Source organism: Acomys russatus, chromosome 11, assembly GCF_903995435.1.
Source record: "Acomys russatus chromosome 11, mAcoRus1.1, whole genome shotgun sequence".
Taxonomy (NCBI): Eukaryota; Metazoa; Chordata; class Mammalia; order Rodentia; family Muridae; genus Acomys; species Acomys russatus.
The window spans coordinates 21286100-21295004 of NC_067147.1; the positions used below are offsets into that span (position 1 = coordinate 21286100).

General features: G+C 37.2%; 1 pseudogene; it reads left to right on the forward strand.

Moving 5' to 3' along the window:
* Positions 1–1087: 1087 nt before the first annotated feature.
* On the forward strand, positions 1088–1971 carry LOC127195533 (60S ribosomal protein L10a-like; annotated as a pseudogene).
* The last annotated feature ends 6934 nt before the right edge of the window (positions 1972–8905 follow it).

Here is an 8905-nt window from a genome sequence, read left to right on the forward strand (position 1 = left end):
CTTTCTTTAGTGCTACCAATATGTCTTCCACATTTTAAAGATGCACTTTCAGAGATGCCTTTCTGGAACAGCAGAGTTCTGGACAGGAGGACGTGGGCAGGAAATATTAGATGTCATGTGCTACTTTGTTAACACAGAAAAATAAATTTAACTTGAACTGCATCTTTTTGAAGGCTCAGAAATTGCTTTACTGCTGTCACTACAGAGCCACTCTTCAATCACTTTGAAGAATTATAAAGGACGCAAAAAAATCTCTGAAGATGAAAGAAGGGAAATGCTTCTCCCTCCCAATAAAAATAAAAAGGAGTGTCACAAGAAATTACAGACTACTGGTTGAGTAGAGGCTCCAGAGCAAATGATCAAACAAGCCATTGCAGTGCCTCATGAGCAACAGGGAGTGTGACTTTTTGGAGAACATTGCGTTAACTAGGATGACGAAGAGACTTGTTACATTTTGAAGCATTTTGTTGTTGTTTTGTTTTTCAAGACAAGGTTTCTCTGTGTAGCATTGACTCACTTTGTAGAGCAGGCTGGCCTTGAACTCACAGAGATTCACCTGCCTCTGCCTCCCATGTGCTGGAATTAAAGATGTGTGCCACCACCATCCAACATGAAGCAATTTTTAATACCAGTAGGATTCTAAATCTATTACATTGAATATGTATCATGGTGCTATAGATGTGAGTCTAGCCTCATCTCTTCTAGAAACTTCCCATGCAATTCTGAGTAATCACACTTTCATTTGCTGGATTCTTAGGCTTGCTACTTATCAATGTCCCTTAAAATCTGAGAAGCTCAAAACTAAGGTTCACAAATCCCTAGGATATTTGTAGCTATAGTCAATGTCACTTAGGGAAGCTGTTTGACTCATGGGGCCCCTACATGTTGTGATCTATGCTTTGATACAGGCTATTAAAATGGAAATGCTGGAAAATTGGGCCATACAATCCTATTTTCTATCTTCCTTGCCTATAACTGATTAGTGTAGATCTAGATAGTTCTTTTAAACGTGGTTGAACAAATTCTCTCCAGAACATCAAAGAAAAATATGGAGGGCTCTTTTCTGGTGTTTGCAGCTTTAGCAGCCCTGAACAGCAAAGTCTCTCAGTGACTTTGTATTAGGCAGTGATGGAAACACTGCACAGGAACCAGAGCAAGTGCTACAAGTTTCTGGAAATAGTGGAGTTGCAGATTAGCCTGAAGAACTACAGCCCACAGAAGAACAAACACTTCTGTAGCACAATCAGGCTTAATTCCACTTGTCACCCCAAGTTCTCCATGTGCATTCTGGGGCCCACCATCACTGTGATAAATCCAAGGCTATGGACATCCTCCACATGGACATCAAAGCACTGAAGAAGATTAATAAGAACAAGAAGTTTGTCAAAAAGCTAGCCAAGAAGTGTGATGCCTTTTTTTTCCCTCTGAGCCTCTAATAAAGCAGATCAAAGGTATCCTAAGCCCAGACCTAGACAAGGCTGGCAAGTTCCCTTCCCTTTTGAGACACAATGAAACATGGTGGCTAAAGTCAGTGAGGTGAAATACATGATCAAGTTCCAAAGAAAGAAGTAGCTGGGCTGTTGGCCACGTGATGATGGGTGATGAGCTGGTCTATGACATCACCTGGCCATCAATTTCTTCTTCCTCAAGAAGAGTTGGCAAAACATCTGGGCTTTGTACATCAAGAGCACCATGGGCAAGCCCCAGTGTCTCTACCAGAATGTTCCAATAAACCTTAGTGCTACCATTCTCTTGGCCTATCTGTGATTATCGATAGGGTGTTTGTGAGCTCAATTAAAAAAAAAGACAGAAAGTCAAATACAACTGAAGAACAGGAAAAATGACCTCAAATCCCTAGTAATGAAAATGATAATGGAGAAAACTAATAAAATCCATAAACTAATGCAGGAAGATGCAGCCAAACAGATTGAGGATATTAAAGAGGCCTATGGAGAGGAAATGAAGAAATCACTCAAAGAAATTCAGGAAAAAAAGAACAGATGAAGGAAATCAATAAAACAATTCAAGATCTGAAGATGAAAATGGAAACAATGATAAAAGCACAGACAAGAAAGCCGGGAACGAGAGAACTTAGAGAAGAAAGCAGGAAATGCAGAGGTAAGCTTCTCTAACAGAATTCAAGAGATGGAGGAAAGGAACTCAGGAATAGAAGATACAACTTAAAAAGTTGATGCAACCATGAAAGGAAATGTTAAACCTGAAAAATTCATGACACAAAACATCCAAGAAATCAAGGACACTACGAAAAGACAAAACCTGAGGATAGCAGGCCTTGAGGAAAGAGAAGAAGTCTGACTCCAAGGCCCAGGAAATACTTAAACAAAATCATAGAAGAAAATTTCCCCAATTTAAAGAAGGAGATGTATATAAATATACAGCAAGCCTACAGAACACCAAATAAAATATACCAGAAAAGAAAATCCTCACACCACATAATAATCAAAACACAAAATGCACAGAATAAAGAAAAATACTAAAAGTGGCAAGGGAAAAGGGCCAAGTAACATATAATAGCAAACCTATCAAAATTACACCCAACTTCTCAACAGATACCATAAAAGCCAAAAGGACCTGGGCAGAGGTCCTGCAAACCCTAAGAGACCACAGATGCCAGGATAGACTACTATACCCAGCAAAATTTTCAATAACAATTGATGGAAAAAAAAAGATATCCATGACAAAATCAAATTCAAACAGTACCTATCTACAAATCCAGCCCTACATAGGTTACTAGAAGGAAACCTCCAACCCAAAGTGAAAAAGTACAACCAAAATAACACAGGAAATAGATAACTTCACTGTTGCAAAACATAACCACACAAACACTCTACTACAACCAACATCAAAATCAAGGGACTTAACAGTCATTGGTCATTATTATCTCCTAACATCAATGGTATCAATTCTCCAATAAAAAGACACAGAAAACTGAATGGATGCATAAACAAGACCCAACCTTCTTCTGCAATCAAGAAACACAGGTCAGCTACAAGGATAGACATTACCTCAGGGTAAAAGGCTAGAAAAAGGTATTCCAAGCAAAAAGGTATTCCAAGCAAACGGACACAAGAAACAAGCTGGTGTAGCCATTTTAATATCCAATAAAATAGACTTTTAATCAAAAGATATAAGGAAGGACACTTCATACTCATCAAAGGTAAAGTCAACCAAGATGATATCACAATTATGAACATCTACACACCCAATAAAAGGGCACTCACATTTGTAAAAGAAATATTAGCAAAGCACAGATTGATCCCCACACATTAATAGTGGGAGACCTCAAAACCCCACTTTCATCAAAGATAGGTCAATGAAGCGGAAACTAAACAAAAAATAATGACACTAACCAATGTCATGAATCAAATGAATCTAACAGATGTCTCCAAAACTTTTCACCCAAACACAAAAGATTATACCTTCTTCTCAGCACCTCATGGAACCTTTTCTAAAACTGATCATATATTAAGTCACAAAGAAATCCTCAAGAAGATTAAAGATACAAAAAGATTGAAATAATACCTTGTATCCTATCAGACCACCATGCTCTAAAGCTGGAGTTCAACATCAACAGAAATAACAAAAAGCCTACACACACGGAAACTAAACAACTCTATACTTAATGACAACTGGGTCAGGGAAGAAATAAAGAAAGAAATTATTCTTTGAAAAAAATCAATGAAAATGAAGGTACAACATACCCAAATTTATGGGACACATTGGAAGCAGTGCTAAGAGGAAAATTCATAGACTAAGTGCCTTCATAAACAAATTGGAAACCTCTCATATAAGCAACTTAATGACACATCTGTAATCCCTAGGGGGGAAAAGCAGAAATACCCAAAAGGAATAGATGGTTGTAAATAATCAAACGGAGGCTGAAATCTATAAATTAGAAACAAAGAAAACAATTCCAAGAATCAACAAAACCAGGAGCTGGTTCTTTGAGAAAATCAACAAGATAGACAAACCATTAGCCAAACTAACTAAAAAGCAGAGAGACACTATCCAAATCAACAAAATCAGAAATGGAAAGAGAGACATAACAATAGACACTGAAGAAATACAAAGAATCATTAGGTCCTATTTCTAAGGCTTATATGCCACAAAATTCGAAAATCTTCAGGAAATGGATGATTTTCTTGATCCATTCCACTTGCCAAAGTTGAATCAAGATCAGATAAACAAACAGTCTGATTTCTTCTACATAAATATAAGCAATCATTAAAAATCTCCCAGGGCCAGGGCCAGATGGTTTCAGTGCAGAATTCTACCAGTACTTCAAAGAATAGCTAATACCAATTCTCTTCAAGCTACTCCACCAAATAGAAATGGATGGAACATTACCAAACTCATTCTATGAGGCCACAGTCACTTTGATACCTAAACCTAACAAAGGAAGAGCATTTCAGACCAATTTCTCTTATGAACATTGATGCAAAAATACTCAATAAAATACTCACAAACCGAATCCAAAAGCACATCAAAGATATCATTCACCATGAAAAAGTAGGCTTCATTCCAGGCATGTAGGGAAGATTCAATATACAGAAATCCGTCAATGTAATCCACCATATAAACAAACTGAAAGAAAAAAACCACATTATCATCACCTTAGATGCCAAAAAACATTTGACAAACTCCAACACCCATTCATGTTTAAACTTTTAGAGAGATCAAGGATACATGCACATATTTAAGCATAATAAAGACTATATATAGCAAGCCAATACCCAATATCAAATTAAATGGAGAGAAACTCAAGGAAATTCCTCCAAAATCAGGGACCAGACAAGGCTGCTCACTTTCTCCATATCTCTTCAATATAGCTTTTGAAGTTCTAGCTAGATCAATAAGACAACAAAAGGAGATCAAGGGGAGCCAAATGGGAAAGGAGGAAGTCAAATTATCCTAATTTGGAGATTATATGATAGTGTACATAAGTGACTCCAATAATTTCACCAGAGAACTCCTACAGTTCATAAACACCTTCAACAAAGTGGCCGGATACAAAATTAACTCAAAAAAGTCAGTAGCCTTCCTGTATACAAATGAAAATCATGTAGAAAGAAGTTTGAAAACTATACCCTTAATGATAGCCAAAAGTAATATAAGTGATTTAGGAGTAACTCTAACCAAACAAATGAAAGACTTCTTGAAAAAATTTTCAAATATCTGAAGAAGGAGATTGAAGGTGACATCAGAACATGGAAAGTTCTCCCTTGTTCATGGATCAGGAGAATTAACATAGTAAAAATGGCCATGTTACCAAAAGCAATTTACAGATTCAATGTAATCCCTATCAAAATACCTACACAATTTTTTAAAGACATTGAAAGATCAATTCTCAACTTCATATGGAAAAACAAAAAACCCAGAATAGCTAAAACAATCCTGTACAATAAAAGATCCTCAAGAGGAATCTCCATACCTGATCAAAAGGTGTACTATGAAGCAACAGTAATTAAAACAACATGGTACCAGCATAGCAATAAGCTGGTTGACCAATGGAATAAAATCAAAGTCCCAGAAATAAACCCACACACCTATGGATACTTGATTTTTGACAAAGAAGCCAAATCTATTCAATGGAAAAATGATAGCATCTTCAACAAATGGTTCTGGTCTAACTGGATGTCTACATGTAGGAAAATGCAATTAGACCCATATTTGTCACCATGCACAAAACTCAAGTTGATTAAAGACATCAACATAAAACTAGAGACTCTAAATCTGTTAGAAGAAAAAGTGTGGAAGCTCCTGGAACTCATTGGCACAGGAGACAACTTCCTGAACAGAATTCCAACAGCCCAGGCTCTAAGGCCAACAATTAATAAATGGGACCTCATGAGGTTGAGAAGCTTCTGTAAGGCAGAAGACTGTCAACAGAACAAAGTGACAGCATAGAGAGTGGGAAAACAATCTTCACCAACCCTACATCTGAAAAAGGTCTAATATCCAAAATATATAAAGAACTTAAGAAATTAAACACCACCAAACCAAATAACCTAATTGAGAAACGGAGCTCAGAACTAAACAGAGAATTCTCAACAGTGGAATATCGAGTGGCTGAGAAACACTTAAAGAAATGCTCAATATCCTTAGTCATCAGAGAAACACAAACCAAAATGACTCTGAGATTCCATCTTACACCCATCAGAATGGCTAAGACTAAAATCTCAAGTGACAGCATATGCTGACGAGCATGTGGAGAAAGGGGAACACTCCTTCATTGCTGGTGGGAGTACAAAGTTGTACAACCACTTTGGAAATCAATCTGGCATTTTCTCAGAAAACTGGGAATATGGCTACCTTAAGACCTAGCTACTCCACTTATTGGAATATACCCAGAAGATGCTCCAGCACACAACAAGGACATATGCTCAACCATGTTCATAGCAGCCTTATTCATAATAGCCAGAACATGGAAAAAACCTAGATATCCCTCAGTCAGAGAATGAATAAACAAACTGTTGTACATTTACACTATGAAATACTACTCAGCTATTAAAAACAAGGAAATCCTAAAATTTGCAGGCAAATGGATGAACTAGAAATGACCATCATGAGTGAGTTAACCCAGACCCAGAAAAATACACATGGTATATATTCACTTACACTTGGACACTAGCCTAACAGGGATGTCCCCTGAAAGTCTTCACTTAGCAAGAGATTGGAATAGATACTGGGACTTCCTATTAGGACTCCAAATTAGAGAAGTTAAGAGAAAATGGGGAAATAGAAGGATCTGGAGAGACCTAGAAACCTACAAGAAGGCCATCAAGGCTGGTGGATCTGGACCCAGAGAGGTCTGCTCAAACTGCTGTACCAACCAAGGATAATGCAAGCAGTAAACCTAGAACCGCTATCCAGATCTAGCCAATGGACAGCACATTCTCCACAGTTGTGTGGAGAGCAGATACTGACTCTGACATGAACTCTGGTGCCCCCTATTTGACCTCTTCCTCTTGGTGGGGAGACATTGTGGCACTCAGAGGAAGTGCTACCAGGATGAGACCTGGTAGGCTGTGATCATATGGTGGGAGAGGAAGTCCTCTTCTGTCATATACCTGGGGAGGGGAATAGGATGAGAAAGGGAGGAAGGGGGAACGGGAAGATACAAGTGAGGGGATAACAACTGAGATTTAATCGGAATAAATTACTTAAATAAAATTAAAGAAAAACTGCCTCAATCAGAAAAAAAATAAAAAATAAAAGACAGAAAGGTACCAAAAGATGGGGAAGTGTCAATGTGGAAATTTTCATTGTTAAATGATAGAATGGAATGAATGGCTGAATAGTGCTCTTAGATAGATGCCTCTCCTTTCAGTGCCTAGGACCACCAAGAGCCTGGACAGGGAACCTAATTCAAAGTTCTTGTCTTTGAGATACTCTACTCTGTAACTATACACTACTATATAGAGTCAACTATGCCTCAAATACCTATAAGGCCTTGGCCTATGGTGTCACATTAGGGCCCTGTGACCAGATTCTGATTTTAAAAGATGAGGGAGTTACTTTTTCTAACTGGCATTGTACTTCTTCTATGGGATTGTATGAGACTGGACTGTCAGAATGGTGCCAACACACTGATGTAGGAGGTCTACACACTCTACGGGTTCTTATCCAACAAAGTTACCAATGGTAACATTGTAATCTTGTTTTGTGAAACTTTCTTATATAACTAATATAAATATATTTGTATAAATACATATATATTGCACTTAATAAGCATGAAATTGATACCTTATAAATTTCTATATTATAAATTGTTTATTAAATTTACATTCAATAAATTTCTTATTATAGGTCAAATTTAAAAATACCTCCTTTAATAAACTATCACATATACCTAAAAACAGGTGAGTAAATATCAAAACCAGTATTGAAAATTGGCAGCAGCAACATACAATTCTTCATTCAACATTAAAGTTGCATTATTTCAATGAAATCTATAACTTCAAATCCGTAGGTGTAAAGGAAAAAATCTAAAACAAAACATTCTTCGTAGTCCTGTTTATGCTGTTTTTGGAGCCAATCACACAATAGCAAAGTAGATGCAGAACTGGGCAGAATCAGAAACTCTCAGCTTGAAGCAGACAAATCATACTGAGGACAGGTGTGCAACTGCATTTTTTAAACCCAACAACCACTTTGTAATCTTAGGTCTCCCTCAACTGACTGAGTCTAAACGTTAATGCAACATCCCAAGTGTTACCTTCACATTTCATCATTTCCACCTCATCTACCATTTTTTCATTGGCTTTCTTATTTTGTTACACATGAATGATCAATAATCCTATAATTTTTTAACGTAAATAAAAGCTTTCACCTCCGTAAGAAGAACAAAATTAGTTATGAAAAACTAAAAATAAACAGTGCAAACCAATTTTGTGTATTCATGACCTCTGAACATGCCAAGTATATTTTGAAATCTTCTTTAATCCACTCAGTCAATCATGTTAAGTCAACACATTAGTCCTGTCAGTGCCTGGTCAAGCCTGAAGAATCAAACTCTGATTCAGACTAAAATGAAAGTTTTCACACTGGAATAACTGTCAGTTATCTCATGATTTTCTCCCAGTTTATGGGAGCTCATTAAAGCACCATTCATTCCTCTTAAACATCCACCCACAATTTACTATCAGTTAGATCACCCCCGATTAAAGGTTATTCTTCCTGGTAAGGTTTCCCAACATACACTCCTTTTTCTTTCCTTTTAAAAGAGGAAACGACCAGCAACTGTGAAAAAATATGCGTGTTCATCACATTTTATCACTTTCCCTGCTACTCTTTTCTCCAAGGCACCACAGCTTTTTTATGTTCATGCTGCCTGGGCATGTTGGTGGCATCTATCACTGAAAGCCATACCTGCCAGAACTAA